The following is a 21,321-nucleotide window of genomic DNA, read 5'->3' as shown; positions in this document are numbered from 1 at the left end:
CCCAACTTACTCCAAAGAAACAACGGTTGTATAAAAATTTGAAAAAATATGAAAGGTTGGCAGGTAATTTGAAAAAAAATTAAAGTGTCGAAAAAAACTAAGTTTGTCACCTGAAAAAGCAAAACTGATTCTACAAGATCCAGAATTCACTTTGTTGGATAAACTATCACCTACTGCAAAAATATTTGTAGCGTCTCAATTGACCCATTGCGCCAAACCAAAATGGTCAGTTATGTGGTCCAAAGAGGAAAAAGCCCTTGCACTAGCCATGTATAAATCAGGTCCTAGATCTTACCGGTTGTTGCGTAAAATCTTCAAATTACCTTCTCAGAGGACACTGCAGCGTGAATTAGGTAATATAGAAATTGTGCCAGGTTTAAATGAAAGCATTTTTTCATACTTGGCCATTAAATCTAAACAAATGCAACAAATGCAAAAATGTTGTGTTCTTCTGTTTGATGAAGTATACCTTACACCACATATAGCACTTAATATGAAAACAAAATCGATTCAAGTGGTCTGGAGAATTTGGGCACTGGTTTTAACAAAAATATTGCTAATCATGCACTTGTTTTTATGTTGCGTGGCATTAATCAGCGGTGGAAACAACCAATAGCTTTTTATTTTGTGAAGAGTGCAACTAAAACATATGACTTAAAACATCTTATTAGAACGGTTATTAGTAAACTTCATGAACAAACCGACTTCCGCGTATTGGCGACTATATGCGATCAGGGTTCAGCAAACGTTGCGGCAATTCATTCCTTAAGTGAAGAATGTGGTTTTAAGGATGACTTTGTTTATACCATTGGTGAACAAAAAATTGTACACATTTTTGATCCCCCTCACCTGGTAAAGTGTTTCAGGAATCATTTCCTAGTTAAAGATATTTATTTTGATAATAAATGTGCAACGTGGAGTACTTTAACTAAATTATTTGAATTAGATGGTGTAAACCCAGACAGTAAAATATGTAGAAAACTTACCGAAAATCACATTCGTCCAGAAGGACGGCAAAAAATGAAAGTGAATCTTGCAACGCAAATTTTTAGCAGAGATGTCTACGCATCACTTATGTTTGCAGTTAGATGTGGCGCCATAGAAGATGATGGAACAGCAGATATCATTTTGTTCATGGACCGTTTATTCGACACATTGAACAGTGCGAGACGTTCTGCCAAGACTTTAAATAGACCTCTAACAGAAAATTCTCCCCATAACGATTTTTGGAATGATGCAAAATTGTTTTTAAATAAGCTGAAATTTAAAAAAGGGAACCAATTAGTGAAAGCGCCCCCTTCAGTCAAAAATTTTATAATCACAATAAGAAACGTACAAGCATTGTGGAAGACAATGAAGGGTCTTGGATTTAAATATTTGGTCACTAGATCTTTAAACCAAGACCCTTTAGAAAATTTTTTTGGCATTATTAGGGGTTTATGTGGACAGAACTTTCGACCAAATTGTTCGCAATTTGTTGCAGCATACAAAACATCACTAATTAATAACTTGGTTGCAAATTCTAATAGTACAAATTGCGAACATGATGATACAGATTTTCTACTAACGTTCCTTAGTTTTTCACAAAATGAAACACACAATGTTAACACCACTCAAATGCAATCTTCAAATAATAATTTCAATTATTTAAATGTACCATTGCTTACCGATGATGATGAAGATGAACACATTTCTACTAATGCTTTTAGAATGCGATATCACACATCACCATATATTGCTGGCTTTATCTGTAAAAAATTAAAAACACAGTGCAACAGATGTGTAAAGTGTACAGAGTATTTCTTGTCAGAAGAGTGTACAGACAACCACGCACTTATTAAATTAAAAGAATATGGTACACTGCATTATCCATCTCAAGATTTCATTCATCTCATTGATGATTGCAAAAGCCAAATTTTCCACTTGTTTTTTGTTCATATTAATGCTACGAACATTTGTGCAGCTGTTAGTGAACACCTAAAAATTGATATAAAATGTTGTCCACAACATGACCAAACCAATAACTCTTTCATCAGTAAGAGTATAATGTTTGTCATGTTTCGACACATCATAACGTTGGTAAATAGAAAACTTGCTTTAATAAAAGACAAAAGACCAAATCCATTAGTAGATCAGTTTCTAAAGGTCCATGGTTCTTTACCGTTACACCATAAAGGATAATTTGAAAAATCATCCAACAAAATTGCTGAAATGTCAATATTTCTTTTGTGCACAAATGGTACGCAAAAAATTCTTACCTCAATATTATCTCAAATAAGGAGTGGATTCGAAATTATTTGGACATACAAAAGTGCCCGCAACTTTTTTCATAGAGTGCCCTGACATGTCAAATTTGACAGTCAGTGAAGTCAAAGTATGTGCTGTCATATTCTTTAACTATAATTGTTGTTTCTTTCCTAGTTTAAATTATGCGGCAAAACCAAAAAAGAGTGCGTAAAGAAATTTTGCGCACCCATTTCCAAAATTAACAAATGTCACATCAAGCAATATGAAAACTACTAGGTGTCGGTCATTCCACGGTTTCAAATGTTCTTAAAAATTTTCGCGAATGTTTGAACATTGACCACAAACCAGGAGCTGGTCGAAGACCAGGTCCTGTGTCGAAAGAAAATGCTCAAAAAGTTGTACAAGCATTGCGAAGAAATCCCAATTTATCAATTAGAAATGTAGCAAAGGTGTGTGTGTCACATTCTTTTGTACAAAAAACTAAGCAAAGAAAAGATTTGAAGCCATTCAAAGTACAGAAATGCCCTAATCGTGATGAAAAACAAAATTTGGTCGCCAAAACTCGAAGTCGAAAATTGTACACCCAATTTGTGACAAAATAAAAATGCGTTGTTATTAACGATGAAACTTCTGTCAAACCAGACTTTAAACAAATCAGTGGCCAAGAATATTATACAGCGGTCAATAAACTTGATGTAGACCCAAAGTACAAACAAAAAAAATTGCTAAATTTGCAAAGAAATTCTTAATACAGTAAGCAATCTGCACTTGCGGAAAACGGAGTGACGTCTTCGTAACAGTAGGATCTATGAATAAAGAAATTTATAGAAAAGAATGTTTTTAAAAGCGACTTTTACCTCTCTTTCAAAGTCATGAAGAACAGTCGCTGTTTTGGCCTGACCTGGCCACGTGTCATTATGCTCAAGATGTTATGAATTGATATGAGGAAAACGAAGTTAATGTTGTACCGAAAAGTATGAACCCACCTAATTGCCCAGAGTTACGCCCGATTGAACGGTACTGGGCTATAATCAAAAGAAATCTCCAGAAATCCCAAAAAGAAGCAAAAAGTGAAGAAACTATGAAAATAATGTGGAAAAAATATAAAATAACTGTGACTAATATAATTATACAAAATTTAATGAGACGTGTAAAACGAAAAGTGCGAGCTTTTGGGTATGGGATTTAATTTTAATAAAATAATGCATTATTAGTAATTGTCAAGCGTTCTTTCAAGTGTTCTAATTTTGTTATATTTTTATTATAAACGTTTTGCAAATAGTGAGCGTTTTTTTATGTCCAAATAATATCGAATTCAGTCCTTACATTTCCTCAATGATTCATTACGATATGCCACAGAGCTAACAGGGTATCAGGGAAGTACTAGTAATCTTCCTGATAATCACAAGTTTTGTAACACCACAATCTCTTGCCTTAATTGTAATTTTATTTTTCACAATTTCATGCATTGCATTGAATGCGCGAATTCGCAGAACTGGAGAACTGCAAATATCAGACAAATTTGGTAACTTGTCCTCCAAAGACGTTTAAATGTTAAATGTCCTGTGGCGCCATCTATGTAGACCTGACCGCGGCGTTTCCCCCCACGAGAGGGCTAGGAGAATTAGTACTTCTTAGAGTCTCGCTCTGACATGAACACTGCTTTGTATTTTCTCTTGTGTGAACGTTTGTGAATAAATTGTTAATTGTTGGGGATTGAGAGTTATTGAGTCCTGACCAACATCAACCCCACAAATTGGTGACCCCGACTAAAAGGCAAATCAACGCGAGGAGAGCGAAAAAACCCAGCCACGTGGTCAAGCAACTCCACGCCGCACCGGGACGAAAAAACAAGATGGCTGGCGACGATGATCAAAGCGAACAAACGCACGCGTCTGCCGCAACCCATTTCGTACTGCCCCCATTCTGGTCAGCCAAGCCAGACCTATGGTTCACAACGGTAGAAGCAAAGTTCCAGATCAGCAAAATTACAAAAGAGGAGACACGTTTCAACCATGTGCTCACCATATTACCACCCGATGTAGCAGCCGAAGTATCCGACGTCATCTTGAAGCCACACGACACGGAGCCTTACACATGTCTCAAACAAGCCATCGTCAGTCGCACCTGCATCACCGAGACGCAGCGACTAAAGCAGTTGTTAGGAGGCCAGGAGTTAGGTTCCAGGAAGCCCTCACAGCTGTTGAGACACATGCAGTCCCTAATACAAAATACGCCCTACGTAAATGCCACAGCGTTACGAGAACTATTTATTCAACAGATGCCAGTATCCATTCAGCCGATCCTTGTGTCGCTTACACAAGTCGAAATCGACAAGGTGGCAGAAGTGGCCGACAAAATACTTGAGTCCACCCCGTCGGCAGCGGTGGCGGAAGTACGAGCAAGGTCTCCGCAACCAGGTCCATCACGCTCGAGCGACGTCGACATGATGCAGATGATGTCAAGAATCCTGGAAAAAATGGACAATCTGATGCAACGGCTCGAAGGGGAAAGCAAAAAGCGAACTCGAAGTCGAAGCAGAAGCAGAGAGGACCAGCAGTGCTGGTATCATCGAAAATTTGGGGAGAAAGCCAATAAGTGCACACGACCCTGCAGCTTTCAAAAAAACGGGCACGAGGGCCGCACGTAAGGGCAGCTGCGGTGGCCCGGCAAGCGTCCCGACGCCTGTTCATTGTCGACAAAGGTTCGAAGACACACTTTCTCGTTGACACAGGCGCCGATATCAGCATTCTGCCCGCCAAATTCAAACACAAGTGCGCCCGTGAACCCACCTCGTTGCGACTACAGTCAGCCGATGGTTCGGAAATCCGCGTTTTTGGTCAAATAACCGTCACACTAAACCTTGGACTTCGTCGCGAATTCAAGTGGACTTTTATAGTCGCCGAGGTAACGAACGCAATAATCGGCGCAGATTTTCTCGAACATTATGGCTTGTGCGTGGACATAAAAAACAAAAAAATAAGTGACTCGCGCACATCGCTCTCGGTCGAAGGGTGTTTGAAACGCGCTCACGAACACGGGATCCACGCAGTCTTCGAAGGTGCGAGTGCAACATATAAACAGATGCTGCAAAAGTACCCAGAGGTCACCCGAACTACAACAACACCACGCGAAACGAAACACGACGTGGTTCACCACATTCCAACTCGGGGACCCCCAGCCCACTGTAGACCCCAAGACTGCCGCCTGACAAGCTGCGAATCGCCAAAGAAGAATTTCGGCGCATGAGGGAAAATGGCATCATACAGCCGTCCTCCTCACCTTGGGCCAGCCCTTTGCATATGGTCCCCAAAAACAATGGCACATGGCGTCTATGCGGGGACTATCGCGGTCTTAACGCAGTCACAATCCCGGACCGCTATCCAGTGCCGCACATCCAAGACTTCGCCGCCAATTTAAAGGGCAAGACAATTTTCTCCTCATTGGACCTATTAACCGCATATTTTCAGATACCTGTAAATCCAAGCGATAGACCAAAGACAGCTGTCACAACACCATTCGGACTCTTCGAATTCCTGCGGATGCCATATGGGTTAAAGAATGCTGGACAAACATTCCAGAGATTTGTAGACCAAGCATTGTACGGACTCGACTTCGCCTACGCCTATATAGACGACATACTTGTTGCCAGTACGTCAGAACAAGAACATGTCCTACATGTGGAGGAAGTGCTCCGACGTCTGCACAAACATGGCATAGTCATCAACCCAGGAAAATGCAAGTTTGGCGTACCTGAGCTAGCATTCCTTGGCGTCAAGGTTTCAAACAAAGGCCTGGAACCGCTCCCAGAGAAAGTCAGCGCAATAAGAACTTTCCCAAAACCAAAAACTTCAAAAGACTTGCAGAGGTTTTTGGGAATGCTAAACTATTACCGCAGATGGATCAATGGCGCAGCAAATACCCAAGCACCCCTGAACAACCTTCTTCAAGGGTGTTCACGTAAAAACGCCGATTTACGTTGGAACCAGGAAGCTGAGAGAGCTTTCGAAAAATGTAAGTCGGATCTAGCTAACATAACAACACTAACATTCCCCGATCCCAAACTGCCACTCAGTTTAGCAGTAGATGCTTCAGCTGAGGCCATCGGAGGAGTGTTACAGCAGTTGGAAGAATCGTCTCAAAAGCCCCTCGCATTTTTCTCATCGAAATTGACAGCCGCTGAAAGGAAGTACAGCGCCTATGACAGGGAGCTCCTAGCGATCTATAAAAGCGTGATACATTTTAAACACTTTCTAGAAGGTAGACACTTTGTAATCTATACCGACCACAAACCACTCACGTACGCCTTCCAACAAAAACCTGAAAAATGCTCGCCTAGACAGTGTCGACATCTGGACTTAATCTCACAGTTCACCACCGATATCAGACACATTCACGGCTCGAACAATATTCCAGCCGACGCACTATCAAGAATCAGCTCAATTACACGTTCAGAGTTCTCTCTCGCACAACTAGCTAAAGCACAAAAGGAAGACACAGAATTGCAAGAGCTAAAAAAGCAAAGCAAGTTCGCGTTCATCACCATTACAGCACCTGTCATAGACGAACCACTCTGGTACGAATCCAACCACGGGAACAGACTCTACGTTCCAAAAACGTTCCGAAGACACATTTTTGACACCATCCACCAAGTAGCACACCCCGGAGTGAAATCCTCCACTAAACAGATTTCGAACAAATATTTCTGGCCCTCCATGCGGAAAAACATAGCAACATGGGTAAGAGAATGCCTAAAATGTCAGAAGGCCAAAGTGCACAAACACACCCATGCACCAGTTGGCACGTTCGCAAACCCGGATGCCAGATTTTCCCATGTGCACTTGGATATTGTAGGGCCACTACCCTCAGCAAATGGGAAGGAGTACTTGCTAACCCTACTTGATAGATTCACACGATGGCCAGAGGCAACGCCGATTCAAGATATTACAGCTGAAACATGCGCTAAAGCATTTGTCAACACATGGATTTGTCGTTTCGGAACACCAGCCAAAATAACTACAGATAGAGGTACCCAATTCCAGTCATCACTGTTTTCATCCCTGACACAGATGCTAGGCACACACCACATTAAAACCACAGCCTACCACCCACCGAGTAATGGTCTAGTTGAACGTTTCCATCGGTCACTGAAGACATCACTCATGTGCCACGATAGCAAGTGGACTGACGCCCTACCTCTAGTCTTATTAGGCCTAAGAACAACGCTAAAAGAAGACATCAATACATCTGCAGCCGACTTAGTTTACGGTACGTCTCTCCGGCTTCCAGGCGACATGTTTGAGGCAGCAACGTCGAACCCACAGACACTGCCCCCGCTGACAAACCAGTTCGTGGAGCAGTTGAAAGCCCGAATGCAGTGCCTAAAATACCCAGCAGCACGGCACCACAACAAGCCCTACGTCCATATGCCAAACAACTTGCAGCAATCAGAGTTCGTGTTTGTGAGAGTGGATCTTATACGGAAGCCACTTCAGCCCCCATATGAAGGTCCTTTCAAAGTGCTGGAACGCCACGACAAGTTTTTCACCTTGCTAATTAAGGGTAGGGCTGCAAACGTATCCGTTGATAGGTTAAAACCCGCATACGTCGAAAGAATGACAGATTTCACTCCATGCACGAGTACCAACCGTACCGCCAACCCACCAGATGAAGTCTCTAGTGACGATTCCAATTCTGGCGCCGAGACAGTCGCGCCCAACCAACAAGCACGAAGCGAGCAGACCGCCCGATCAGGGAGACGCGTCAGATTTCCATCGCGCTACAAAGATTTCGTCCAATTTCACTAAAATGTAATGCTTATAACTCATTGTACGTAAATAATTGTAAAAACTTTCTAATCGCTCGAGTGTTCGCAACCCTCTCACTGGGGAAGGAGTGATGTGGCGCCATCTATGTAGACCTGACCGCGGCGTTTCCCCCCACGAGAGGGCTAGGAGAATTAGTACTTCTTAGAGTCTCGCTCTGACATGAACACTGCTTTGTATTTTCTCTTGTGTGAACGTTTGTGAATAAATTGTTAATTGTTGGGGATTGAGAGTTATTGAGTCCTGACCAACATCAACCCCACAGTCCCTAAATTTATTGTTGTTATTATTTGTTGGTTATTTTACTACGTTATTATTAGCCACTTACCGACAATAATTATTTATCGGTTTCCATACTGTTGGCTATAACATGTGAAATTTGGATGTATTTACAAATATTAGCATTAATAAAACTAATTGTAACACCATTTAACACTACTGACGATTATGTTGTCCAATACACCCAATAATGGCACAATGTTGTTTGCGGTAAAGTACACGTACAGCTCTTTAATTTTTAAATAGCTTGTAGGTCTCGATCGTCTCGATTTATATTCCATTGGTCGTGATTCCAACTATTACAGGGACCTGTTAATCGTCGTGTCCTTTATTTTTAAAGTATACTTTAAGCAGAAAGAAAGGGAGCGATTTGTTATTCGAATATTTTTGTATTAAATAATGTTGGAAAAATTGTGTAAAATGAATTAGCTGCGTTTTAATAATGATACAAATATAGTCGATAGTATGTTTATTTTTGTGCATTTATTAGTTACTCACATTTAGTTTAGGAAAAGTGTGTATTTTTTTTATTAATGATATTTTTACAACTGGTCAATAATTCAACATCTTATATGTATGATAAGATTTAATACACATTGTATAGAAAATTATTGTCTCTTATTTTCCGGCCTTACACTGACATATATATGACAAACATATATGTTTGTCATACAGAGTACAAATGTTTTGCTCCACTGTTCAACGGTGATAGTGGAGCAAATCCATTAAAGGCTTTTGGTAAAAAACAATTGTCATAATAAAGTATGTTCAAATTTACCGCATTAGCTTTAACTAGTTCCCATCACCATTCATAGAGGGCGCAAAAACTCGTTCCTATTTTTTTTAACGTCTTGTCGCTTCTTCTTGTAGTCTGTTCTGTGCTCAGCATCACTTGTCAGCTAGCGGTGAGAGTGTACGCTTCGGCGGCTGTTAGAGTCACAATAAACAGCTCTGCATTCTTTAACCGAGGGCAGTGTTGCCAACTGCAGGGAATTTTCCCTTTTAAGGGAATTTTAGGATAAGAAAGGGAAAAAGGGATTCTTTTAACAAAAGTTGGCAATTTTAGGGAATTTTTAGAAGCATTCTTAAGTAGGCTGACAACGCAGCAAAGAAAATGTGAAAATTGATAAATCATAATTTTTTCAGCTTAGAAAAGAGCAACATAGTTTGGTAGGTCTTGGCATGATACAAGAAAACATGGTATGCTATCGCGCAATTTGTCTGACGTCAACTGGAATTAAGCTAACGCGCGAAAATTCAAATCATATTGGATCAGGCAAATTACGGATATTTTTTGCATTGTAACGAGATCATTGAAATGTAGTGAAAATTTTACCCGCCATTATACAGTGAAACCTGTCTATGCCGGACTCTGTAGAAGGCGGAAAACTGCTCATCGCGGAAATTTTCCGCAGTCCCGTTTTTTCAAATACCCAATTTAATGTATTTTGGTCCGTATAAGCCGGAAACTGCATAACGCGGAAACGGAAAATGTTTGTAAGTCCCAACGTGTCAAAATACATGTACCCATCTCTGTGTAAAACGGAAGCGAGAACAAAATTGATGATTTCTGCGAAAAACATGTGATTCAATTCGTAGACCTGCAGGTGCATTTTTTGTCAACACAAAGTCACTGTTCTCAATTCTTATTTGATTAGTGTGTCTTGTGGTTGTATGTGTGTTCGCAATGGCCCAAAACAAGACCAACAATAACAAGAAAATGGATTTAATTAATGTACACGAGCCGCAAAATTTGAGTGTTAAAGTAAGTAAGTTCGGTTGGAAAAAAAGCAAGTATATCAAATTATAAAACATAAAATAAATTAGAGAAGAATGGCAAAGTGGTGTGCGTGTAGCCAACATTTTGCAGTTGAGAATAAGTATAGAAAATATATCTCAATGGCCGAAGAAGCAAAGAATAATAAACGACTGCTTTAAATAATTCTTTTATATGCAGCTATGTATTCAATTTAAAAAAAATTGATTTCCGTTTTATAGAGGTTTACTTTCCGTCATAGGCGGGTTTCCTGTAAAAGCCGGAACCCTGTTTAAGACGGATCAAAATTCTGGACCCGCGCGATTCCGGCATAGACAGGTTTTACTGTAAATACAAACTCTGTGTCGTTTCTTCAATAATATATCGATGAACTGTGATGTGATAGATAAATTTTCAAACATTGTTGATTGCATAATATCTGCTGAATGTGATATTTAAATATTGGTGAAAATTGTTATTCAATATATTATCTTTATATCTGATTTAACTATCTTTCCCTGTAAATTGTTTTTTTTTCTGTTGAGAAAGATATTAATATTAATAATAATAATAATAATAATAATACCAAACCCTTGACGCTTACTTGCAATCCACTTCACCCACATCTTCATTATATTCCGTATTCTCCATTCATTAGCAGTAGTAATCTAGTGGCGTACCTACATGCTAAGATTCTCTTTTTACGAAAATGACTTCTTGTGCAGTGTTTGGGTGCTCCAATAGCCGTTATAAGTGTAAAGATATTAAGTTTTATCGTTTTCCAAAAAATAAAGACATTTGTGACGAATGGGTAAAGTTTTGCCTGAGAGGAAATATTAATGTTAAAAATGGTAAGTAATTATGTATCACTGTCCCCGACCATTTGAAAATTCGATGAAAATAGAGCGCCAGTTTATCAAAATTCTGAATAAATGTACCCGCTTGACAATAAAAGATTTGTTTTTTCGCAACAAGGTAACATTTTTGTACAAAATAAATAGTTTATCTAACTGTAAGCAAAATAGAATTGTCTTTTTTTCTCACTTCGCGAATAAATAAAGGCATATTAACCAGAACAAAATGTTTAGAATTTTTTATTTCAGCTCGAATATGCTCGGAACACTTTTCTTCAGAAGCTTCATACAAATCACTTCAACAGCAGTTGTTACAATATAGCCCTAAAAGTAGAAGAAGATTAATGCCTAACGCTATACCAACGGAGAACAAACCTGTGCAACACACCCCGATGTCTCCTAGCAATAGAGGTTCAACCCAAGTCGTAAAGCCCACAGTTTCACCCATTTCTGGTCTTCATTGTTCAGACGCAGAAACTACAACAAAAACCCTCAGTGAGACTTGCAGAAAAGAACTATTTCCTGTTACCGATGTTTCTTTGGAATGCAACTGGCAAAGCAAATATAACGACTTGCAAGAACAAATGAAAAAATTAACAGAAAAAAACAAGGCACTGCAACTTGAAACTGAACTGCTACAACAAAATTTGTCAACCATTTTTACGAAAGGGCAAATAACGCGATTAAAAACAAAACGAAACGTTAAATGGAGCGCCCAGGATATTTCCTCTGCCATCTCGTCTTCGCAAATGGGCCCTCTCATTTGACATTAGGCAGGGTTTTTTAAAATCTGTGGCAGTCTTGATAAAAGATAAAGCTCGCATTTTAACAGACCTTGAACGCATCACGGTTTTGTCTTTTGATGAAATGTATGTAAATCATCAAGTCTGTTTTGATAAATCACTTGAACAAGTGTTTGGTCCAAATCGTGCTGTGCAAGTAATAATGTGTCGTGGTCTATTTGCCCAATGGAAACAGCCCATTTATTTTGATTTCGACACCGCTATAACCAAAGACATATTATTTAATGTTATCAATGAACTACATGCTTGTCAGTATACAGTAATTGCAATTGTAAATGACATGGGGCCAGGGAATATGGCACTTTGGAATGACTTCGGAATTAACATGCAAAATACCTGTTTTAATCATCCATCTGATGAAAGCAAACAAATTTTTGTGTTTGCCGACGTGCCGCATCTTCTGAAATTATTGAGAAATCATTTTCTGGACCATGGTTTTGTGTTTGACGGACAAAAAACTGTATAGAATCATTATTATCGATTTCTTCTGGCAGTGACTTGAAAATCGCTCATAAGATTAGTCGTTATCATTTAGATGTCAAAGGGAGCCAAAGACAAAAAGTCAGACCTGCTGCACAATTACTTTCTAACACAGTGTCCAAAGCCATACAATGGTGTGGGGACAACAACTTAATAAAGGATACAAATTATGCAGAAACATCGAACTTTATAAAATTAGCCAATGACTGGTTCGATATTTTTAATACGAATTTGAAATTCTGTCCTTCTGGAAGTAATGCATATGGCATAAATGTGGACCATCAGGACCTCATTATAAATACAATGACTGAAACAATGTCACATGTTCGAGGAATTGGGAAAAAAACACTGTTACCATTCCAAAAAGGAATTATCATAAGTAACAAGTCCCTGCAAGGTTTGTACCAATATGTTACCCACATCTTTAAAGTGGACTACATTTTAACACGTCGCCTAAACCAAGACGTATTGGAGAATTTTTTTTCTTTCATTCGTGCCATGGGTGGTAGCAATGACCATCCTAATCCTGTTGACTTTAAATACAGGTTGAGGTGGTACATTTTGGGCAAACACTCTGCAGCTGCAATATCAGCCAATAAAAATTGCGAAAAAGATGAGGATGAGGCCTTACTCTTTTCTTTCTCCGATGAGTCTGGTAACAGTGATATTTGTTTGACTCATTCATTATTTTCAAATATTTTGGACACTGGTATTGAAGATGAAATGTTAAGTAAGGAAAGCGATGTGGCAACTCTTCACTTTGCTGACGAGTTCGCTGAAATTGAAATAAATCTTCCCAATACTCAAGTCAGCCAGGAAGGACTTCAATACGTTGCTGGATATGTTGCTCACCGTTTCCGGTTAAAATATCCACATCTTGGAACTCCCGCGGAAAATATACCTGGACCAAGCAGTTCCAATTGGATCCACTTTCTTTCGCAAGGCAACTTGCTGCAGCCTTGTGCTGATTTAATACATGCAGCAAAAATTTTAGAGACGTTGTTTCTACTTTATAACGGAGATGGTATCAACAAAGCGCCAAACATTTTTAAGAAGTTAACACATCAACTTCAAACTAAATTATCTCCAACGGTAACATTACCAAAGGAGGTATTACACTGCCTGGTTCGAACTAGAACCTTTATTAGAATCAAAGAATTAAACAAGAAAACTTCAAATCAGAAAAACACTAAAAGGAAAATAAAGAAATTTATTCAGTAAATTACATGATTATAATATAATATATCCATTTGCTTACCTTTTACAGCGGCATTACTTATGTCTTGTTATGGTTGATTTATTACATTAAATGAAGCTGCATACACCGATCTTTAGGCCAGTTTCATAATACAAATTAAAGCTTCCTTTACAATGCAATAATATTCTTCCCGCTTATGTTAAATTACAATTTGTAATTTCAATATTAATAACTTTAACAATTGACATAACCTCTGTTTTCTAACCTAAATTTATGGTTATGTCTGGTGCTTGTCAAAAACATGTCAAAAACGTAAACACAGTGTGACGTTAGGTGGAATCTGCGCGAATGGTGCTTAAACTCGCTATCTCCGTAGCATACCATGTTTTCTTGTATCATGGGTCTTGGTTGTGTGTTGAGTCAAGAGTAGACAAAATGTACTAAATGTAAAACGTAGGTCAACTTGTCATTGGTCAAGAGTAGGTAGATGGTGGGTAGCTTAAATTGTGGCCACTTTGAGGATGTTGAGATGAGATCAGAGAACTGGAGCAGGGATGAGATGTTAAAAATTAAAATGGCGACAAATCGACAATAAAGCAAGTGTTCTGTCGTGTGGTAATTTACAAAAAATCTGTAACTTCAATCGAGATGGACAATGAGAAGATAAAAAAAAGAAAAATCCAAGCAGACAAAACATTTAAAAGTTATTGGCTAGATGATCCACTTTTTAAAACATGGCTATTACCAGATACTCAGGGCCGGTTTATCAATGCTCAGTTAAAAGTGTCTGTTAAGTAATTGTCAGATAAGGGTAACTAGCAGTTAACGGAGGTAAAGTGTTTATCAATGCACGATGTTTCTTCCAGTTTCGTAGCTCGAAGTTTAGCTGTTACTCTCTTAAGTTGGTAACGCTCACCCCACTGGAAATGAGTTGCGATTGGTCAGTTCAAAACTACCCCGACCTTGAAAGTTCCATCAGATTCGATCCGCATTCGGTATTCAACGATTGTATATCGCGTTTCACGTGATCAATCATGAAAAAGCAAAATTTAGCATTAGAAAAAAAGTAATGGAGATTAAAAATGAAACAAGTAGGTACACCTATAAATAAATACAGAGAGATCGAAAAAGAAATTAGTCAAAGTTGGCCATGCACGAAAAGGCGTTTGTCTTAGTTTAAAATAATTTTTTATTAATCGTCACTGTTATCAAACGAAATTAAAGCTTTTTTGTTATTAGAATCTTCAGAAATGGGATAAATTTTAGACAAAATTGGAAAACGGTGATTTTAATTCATTCTTATGTGTTTTAAAAGTAGGCGTCATAATTCTAATTTTAAACTGTCAATTTGACATTTAATAAAAAAAATTAAATTACCCTACCACCGTGATTACGACAAACGGCTTGTCGTGCATGGCCTACTTCGATTAATTTCTTTTTCGATCTCGCGGTATTATTAGATAGGTTTTTAATTTTTGGTACCTACATTAGACCTGGAAAATAATCAGCTAATAATAAGTGTTTTTCTCATCTTTTCTTTGTCAATTTGTTCCACAACATAAGTCCTCATCAAAATATTGTTAAATTCATAACAGATTTATTTGGATTTGTTAGGTTATGTTGCCACTAACTGGTGGATAACGCTTTAACTGACAGTTTGAACTGTCAGTTAATTTATCAGGCACTTTGACCACCAGTTTTGAGCTAGCAGGTAATGATAAACAGGTTAACTCACAGACAAGCTTTAACTGCCAGTTACTTTAACTTAACTGCGCATTGATAAACCGGCCCTCAGTCAAAGTATATGGCAAGGTATAAAGTTAGATTATGTATGTAGATACATACAGGGTCATCAAAATTGATTGAGAGAGTTGGTACCCCCTGTTTTTGCCGTGAGGTTTGTCAACCTTATGACAGATTTGTTTAAGGTTATACGGCAATGAATTCAGGGGCGTGACAAGAGAGCTGAGGGATGATTGTCGAACTTACCTGAATCAGTTGTGAATACGAAAGTTACCTTCTTGCAAAGTTGCGAACGGTTTTGACGTTTGGATGAATCGCCTCGGTCGATGCGCACCCTATACCTTATTGCTACTCGCACCTTTACGAACAAATTCCAGAAATGAACGAATCTAAAATTCGAAACTTCAAAACTGACAACTAAAAAAAATCGAAAAAAGACGCCACTGAGTTTTGAAATTTGAAACTTGAAACTTCAAATCTGACAGCTAATCTTTTTATACAACTTAATAAACCAAATTATTCAAGTTCAGGTTTACCAACTCTCTCAATCAATTTTGATGACTCTGTACTCTTTTAATACTTTTTCAGATGTAAAATTTGCAATGTAACCATCAAATCAGGGAAAAGTGAGTTACAAAAACATGCAGGTACGAAAAAACACTTGGAAAAACTGAAGCTAATTAATCACAATAAAAATGTTGATATATTGTTTAAAATCAACGAAGATACGGTGCATAAGGATAACGTCAAAAAAGCTGAAATTAAACTAGCAGCAGTATTTGCAGCTAACAATATTGCATTTCGAGTTATTGATCAATTAGAACCTGTTTTAAAGGAAATATTTCCGGACAGTAAGATATGCCAAGACATCAACATAAAGAGAACCAAATGCACTGAAATTGTGAAAAATGTTTTGTGCAAAAAGGAGACAAATGACTTAGTGACACATCTGAGTAACAATACATTTTCTGTGCTCTTGGATGAATCAACTGATATTGGTGATTATAAAAGCGTAGCTGTGTTGGCAAGATTCTTAAACCATGATAATAAGATCGAAACTCGTTTACTGGAATTAATACAACTAGATGCAAGAGATTTAGGTGCTACAGCTTTATATAACACATTTAAAGCATGTTTAGAAAGACACAAAATACCCTTGCAAAACATAATAGGTTTGTTAAGATAACATCAGTTTATAAAATAACTATTATTTATAATTCCAGGTGTTGCGTCGGATGGCGTTAGTGTCATGATTGGAAAAAATCATTCATTTTTTCAACTGCTGCAAAATGATGTACCACATGTAATATTGCTACGTTGTATATGCCATTCTGCCTCACTAGTTGCATCTAATGCATGCACTGTCTTACCTCGAAGTTCTGAAGAACTTTTGAGGGGTATTTACACCTACGTTTCTGGAAGTTCTAAAAGATCTGCACAACTACAAGAAATGCAAGAATATTTTCAGGAAAGGAAGCATAAAATACTTAAACTGTCAGCAACCAGATGGTTAAGTCATTTTGAGTGCGTAGTTAGGATTTTGGAGAACTGGAATGTATTGGAACATTACTTTGCAATTGCGGTGCTAGAAGACAAATTAAAAAGCGCCGAGTTGATTCTAAGTGAATTGAAGAATATATACACAAAAGGATAACTATTTTTTTTTAAATATGTCCTAAATTTGTTTAATAGCTTTAATGCTCTTTTCCAAAGCAGAAAGCCTCTAATCCATGTCTTGTACTCAGAGTGCATAAACTTGATGAAACAGTTATGTAAAAATTATCTGGATGGAGCGATAGTGCTCGAACAAAATCTACTTACACTAAACTTGAACAACCCGCGTCATTTTTCGCCTTTAGAAAAACTATATGTCGGCCCAGAGTGTTCTGCACTTGTAAAGACAATGCCCCCTGATGGAAGAGATTTATTTTTAAAAAATTGCCTTAAATTTTACGTAACTGCAGCTGTTGATTTACAGAGACGTTTACCTGAAGAAATATTTAGGGATATGAGGTTTCTGAATCCCAATGTTGCATTTGCTAAAAGTGATGATGAGAGAAATATAGATTTCAATATATTATGTGATAAACTAAAAAATATTAACGCAGATAAGACTGAAATCGCCATTGAATGGCGGAACTTGCCAATTTCTTTTAGTGAGACTGAAATTAAAAAATTTACATCCTTGCAATTGGATGAAATGTGGTTAAATATTTGCTCAACAAAAAAATTTAGTGAAGATTTAGCTTTTCCAAATTTAGGAAAGTTAGTCAAGTCAATATTAATTCTCCCTCACTCTAACGCAGAAACAGAGAGAATTTTCAGCATTGTCACTGATACAAAGACCAAAAAAAGAAACAGGATTGGGGAGAGTTCTTTAAACGCTGTTGCTGTTTTTAGGAGCTTTTTACAAGCAACAGAACTAGATGTTGTCAAGTATCCGATAACACAAGACCATCTGCAGTTACATAATGTTGCAATGTATTCGTTTAAACAGTGATAAAGAGGCTAGATTTTTTTATTTGTATTGTAATTATATAACTATATTTTTGTTACTTTGTGTTGTCAATTTTGAAATTATAGTGTTTGTTTATTATATTATTATTATTAAAAGAAGTTAAAAAGAAAGGAGCGTTGTTTTTGGGGAGGAAATTAGTAGATTAAGTGTTTTCTTGATCCGTGAGAAATTTTATCAATTTGTAATGGTAGTAGATTAGATACCTAGTTATATATATGCAAAAGAGAATTTTGAGGCTGACAAGGGAATTTTTATCGTCTATGTAGGGAATTCGACATTACAAAGGTTGGCAACACTGACCGAGGGTTTTATTACCCCAAAGAAATCCCTACACAAATAAAGCACGCAACCAGTTCTTCTCAGAACTTTCAAATCGGAGCATACCCGGCTTCCTGGTTCGGGTCGGTGTCTCGACAGGTGAGGACATTTCGTCCCCGTCAACCCGCGACGTCGGGACACCGTATCCCGTAACAATTTCCTTTCTGCGACAATGTATTTGCTGTTCTACAAAATAAAACCAGCGACATTAAATTTTGTATTAAAAAGATTAACGAATTTAAATCAATCATATCATCCAAGAGGGAGAAATTCGACGAAATTTGGGATAAATTTCATATGTTGGATATTGACACTGAACCAGACATGAAAAGAAGTCGCATTGCTGTAATTGGAGATCAGAGAGCTTGCTTTCAGAGATTATATTTTGAAATTATACACATGGATATGCGATTTCAAAATTTCAGCAATCTAGAATTTTTAGAACTAGTGGATTTTAATAGTCATACTGTAGTTTCGGAAAGTGCTTTTGAGTGTCTTAAAAGGAACTATTCAGTTTATTTTGATTTTCCCTCCTTGCGTTCTGAACTTTTTGTAATGTACAATACATCGGAAGGTTTAAACAAAAATAGTGTGAGTGACTTATGGCGATCCATAAAAAACTGTGAACTTGATCAAGCTTGTTCTGAAGTTTTAAAATTATGTGAATTAGCCCTTACCATTCCTGCGACAAGTGTCTCAACAGAGCGCAGTTTTTCTGCTCTGAAGAGAATAAAAACATTTATGAGAAATTCAACTAGGCAAGAAAGGCTTTCACATTTAGCACTGTTGTCTATTGAGAAAGAACTGATTCAAGAAATGGCATTACAGCAACATTTCTACGACGAAGTCATTGACGAGTTTGCAAAGAAAACTAGGAGAATTCCTCTCAGTTTTAAATAGCCTGGTAAGTTATTTTCCAGCTTCCCCTCTTCAAAAACCACGACACGCCACTGGTTTTGCGCATATCGTGTAGATCAGTGATTCGCAATGTGGGTGTCGCGAAAATTTTATAATGATTTTAATAAATACAGGCACAAAACCAACTTTAAAAAAATAATAATTGATGATTATACGATTTTATTAATATGGTACAACTGTTCAGTAATGGAAAATTGACACCTGCTAGTGTACACGTGTGCTTTGTGCAGTTCTCAGGAATTCTTTCAAGCCCGAAGTTGCAAAAAATCAGAAAGAAAGAGTGTATTTTCAAGCAGTCTGCATCTTTGTCGACTACACATGAATAAATAAGTTAAGTTAGCATCATGCTTGCCCGCTACACCTTGGGTCGTGGGTTCGATTCCCGCCATGGCTCTGGGTGTAACGTGTATGTCCCGCTCCCCTGTAATTGGGCCTCGGTGCCTGTTGGGGGACGTAATAGAATAAAATAAAATAAAAAAATAAATAATACGACATAAACAATTAGTGCTTGGGATTGTTTAATGTATCTAGTAACAGTTTTCGGTACGCAGTTTTTCCACCTTAGCATTCATAAGGATAATTTAAGATAAACTTTTTACAATTTTAATAGTGGATAAATTTTTAATAAAAAAAAAGGGAATCCAATAATCAGGACGACAGTTTTGAGGATGCCCCACAAGCTAGCACTAGTTATGATGTTCCGCCTGTTAATAAAGTTCCAAAAAACAATACAAAAACTCGTCGTTATTCCGATTCTTAAGTATTTGGAATTAGGATTTACTTGGTCTGGAGACGAACTATGATCCAATCCCAAATGTCTTGTATGTGGAGAGAAAATGTCCAGTAATCATGCCAAGTAAACTGACTCGCTATTTTTCTACAAAACATAAACATCTTCGGGAAAATTTGTGGACTATTTTAAAAGGCTGCTGGACTCGCAGTACAAACAACGATCGACCTTTGTTAAAAAAATAAAAATTTTCGATCGGGCCCAAAAAGCAAGTTATTTGGTTGCGGAAATTATAGCGAAAGACATGACACCTCATACAATTGCGAAAACGTTAATTCGACCAGCTTGTGAGGCAATTGTAAGAATAATACTTGAAACAGAAATTGAAGAAGAAATCAAAAAGTTTCCTTTGTCGGATGATACTATTAGCAGACGTATTGCTGATATATCGGATAACATCCCAAAACAGGTTTCTTTAAAGATAAAAAAACAGGCATATACGCCTTACAAGTAAATAAAACCACAAACAATCTTAAATGCAGTATCTATGAACATTATTTGAGGAGTTTAAAACCACCAATATTATGTGTGATCATGCAGCCTGGGATTACAAGAGCTGTCACATATTTAAGAAAACGATGGATAAAACTAAACGTGACATTCTTGGGTCTGTCATATAGCAACAGTGTCGGTCGGATCTCTCAATATTCGACATTGTCTCAACTAGTGATAATTCTATTTCTAATACTGATTTGTTGTCTTCTCTTGTTAATTATCAAAATGTTCGTAAATTAATCGACATTTGCGATTCTATATTATCTTGTAATTTTGACCCTATATATTTCACGGAAACATGGCTTACCGATTCTGTTGCTAATTCTGAATTCTGCCCTAATGATTTTGAAGCTTGTAGATCCGATCGGAAATTTTATAGCACTTCTCTTCCTAGAAGAGGTGATGTTCTAATAGCTTTCCTCAAATAAGGTATGCGAACTTAAAATTGGGACTATAATTAATTTCCACAATTTTTGTATAAAGAAGCAATTTACATAGTGCTATATTAAATATGACGTTTAGATTGTTATGATGATCATTTATTTTTAAGCAGAACTGTCATATTAGCAATGGCCCCACTAAAAGAACTTGAAAAAAGAAAATTAATAAATTTAGTGTATGACAGGCAGCCAAAGATTACTCCATATTTGGCGGTTAAGGGATTAAAAAATTATGTAATTGGGAAAACCACTATTTATAGAGTTTGGGAAACATTGGATGGAGGTGGTGGAATAAAAAGGAAAGAAGAGTCTGGAAAAAAAAGAATAAAATTAACGGAAGAAGAAATTCGGAAGATTGTTAAACTTTCCAAGAAAAATGGGGCGACTGTATGGAAGTTAGCAAGAAAATATCATGTGTCAGATCGGCATATATCGAAAATATTAAAACAAAAAGGAATTAACCGTTATACCAAAATAGATGCATGAAAATCGACACCTGAACGACAAGAACGACAAAGAGCCAGATTAAATGCCCTATTTTTTGTTGATTTCAAACTCAGTGCCAAAAAAGACATCATTTATGATGATGAATCCTATTTTTCTTTCCAAAACGACAAAGCGTCTTCAAGTAAACATTGTTTGGTCACATTTAAAAAA

General features: G+C 37.4%; 2 long non-coding RNA genes across 2 annotated transcripts in view; both read right to left on the bottom strand.

The window, feature by feature from the left end:
* LOC135130502 (uncharacterized) overlaps nucleotides 1-21,321 on the bottom strand; it is a 275,273-nt gene that overhangs the window by 120,308 nt on the left and 133,644 nt on the right. The gene's annotated exons all lie outside the window — the stretch shown is intronic.
* Nucleotides 12,223-13,111, bottom strand: LOC135130222 (uncharacterized). Its single transcript, XR_010280711.1, has 3 exons — nucleotides 13,097-13,111; nucleotides 12,876-13,036; nucleotides 12,223-12,824 (listed from the first exon to the last, which is right to left on the bottom strand). It is a non-coding gene; the product is annotated as an uncharacterized LOC135130222 (long non-coding RNA).

The sequence above is a fragment of the Zophobas morio genome, unplaced genomic scaffold (genome assembly GCF_036711695.1).
Source record: "Zophobas morio isolate AGI-343-1 ecotype UQ-CSIRO unplaced genomic scaffold, CSIRO_AGI_Zmor_V1 ptg000017l, whole genome shotgun sequence".
Taxonomy (NCBI): Eukaryota; Metazoa; Arthropoda; class Insecta; order Coleoptera; family Tenebrionidae; genus Zophobas; species Zophobas morio.
This window is presented reverse-complemented; position numbering and strand designations above follow the sequence as displayed.